This window comes from Lytechinus pictus, chromosome 14 (assembly GCF_037042905.1).
Source record: "Lytechinus pictus isolate F3 Inbred chromosome 14, Lp3.0, whole genome shotgun sequence".
NCBI classification, from domain to species: domain Eukaryota; kingdom Metazoa; phylum Echinodermata; class Echinoidea; order Temnopleuroida; family Toxopneustidae; genus Lytechinus; species Lytechinus pictus.
Window position 1 is genome coordinate 16,694,420 of NC_087258.1, and position 1,948 is coordinate 16,696,367.

Here is a 1,948-nt window from a genome sequence, read left to right on the forward strand (position 1 = left end):
CACCACCACCACCACCACCATCATCATCATCATCATCATATAGTTGAGCTAAGGTGGGGGCGCGGTGCATTAAAAAAGTCTAACAGAAGGGCTATATAGGGGCAAGAACCGCTCTCTCCCTAGTCCAGATTGGACCTTGTTGTTTGGAAGTGCCTTTTCCCAAAGCTAACATAGAGGGCACATGTCTCCCAATCTCTAATCAGCGCCAATCCACTCATCTTCCCTCCCCAGAAGATGAGTGGATTGGCGTTGATTAGAGATTGGGAGACATGTGCCCTCTATGTTAGCTTTGGGAAAAGGCACTTCCAAACAACAAGGTCCAATCTGGACTACTCTCTCCCCAACGTGGATGATGAATGAACGATGATGGTGGTGATGATGATAATGATGAATAAATGATGATGATGGCGATCTTCCTTCCTTTTAATTTCTTTCTTTCTCTCTCCCCCCCTCTTTCTTTCTTTCTCTCTCTCTCCCCCTTTCTTTCCTTTTCTCTTTCTTTCAAAAGTGGTGAAGATATGGGGGGGGGGGGTGTTTCGAGAGGAATGAATGGACATTGGTTCAATTCACAAACTGAGAAAGATAGTCTCCTTCTTTGTCTACTACTCCGTGTTAACAGTGCCTGTGTTAGAAATAGGGCCCTTTTTCAGAAAAACTCATGACAAAAACTCAACAAGAACTGTCAAAAGCATGAAGCGCTGGATTTATGATTGAAATTCTAGACCTGTAATCGACAACACGGTTTTTGAAACAGGAACCTTGATACAATTACTTTACTCAATCTCACCTGCGATCTAAAAAGGAAACTCAAAGGGCACGGTGGTTAAATTACTGTTGAGACACAGACATAATGTTAAATAAAGTCAGGAAATATATATTTTCCAAATACCGTTAATGGATGATTGTTTATCTGCAATGTTTTGACTAGACCGGTAGCCATAGAGGCTGAGGCGGGAGTTGATTTTATTGTGTATATAAAAAGACTGAAAATAATGTTAAGCACGCACGCTATCGTCATTTCTAAACTAAATTTAAAAGGATGTAATAATTAAAATAGCTAAGTCGGATACGTAGGCGATGTATATATAAAAAAATCTGATTAACTTTAAAGGGGGAGTGAACTGTGTGTGGTCTCTCATTGACTGTGTGTTATAAATACATAATCTTAAAATATACGTTTTAGATATCTACTAATACTACAGAGAATAAATTGACCTATAATTGTATTTGTATAGAGAAACTAAAATGTTTTGAGAGGAAAGGTAATTGTTTTGCTACTTGGTAACATAATTATTGCGGTATAAATGTATTGAGTAGTTAATTAGCATGTTTTCATTCAAGTGGGTCTATATTACTAGACTACATTAGCATTATGGGTCAGGAAACTGGCCAGGTACGAGTAGTTGAGGACTTGAGATGGCGCTAAAGGGCAAGTCCACCCCCAACAAAAAGTTTATTTGAATAACAAGAGGAAAATCAAACAAGCATAACGCTGAAAATTTTATCTTAATCAAAATGAGAAAGTTATGACATCTTTCAAGTTCACTTAGTAATCATAATAAAAAACAGTTATATGCATTTTGTGGTCTCAGTGCAAACAAGGGAACAATTGACATCACCCACTATTTCTTTTGTATTATATGAAATATAAAATATTTCAATATTTTCCTCTCATTGTCGTGTGAAACAATGGAAAGGATTTGTATGTTGATGATTTATTAATAAAAACATGAATTAAAAAAAAAATCGAAACATTCTTTAATTCAAACAATAAAAAGCAAAAGAAATAGTGAGCGACATCATAGACTCTTTCGTTTGAATGTCACTAAAATGCTACCCTCCCCAAATTTCTCTCTTTGTCTCTCTTTCTCTGACAGAACGACATCCATTTCAATTTCTCAACTGAGGTCCAACAACCAAAACAAAGGGATAAATCTCACATCATTCA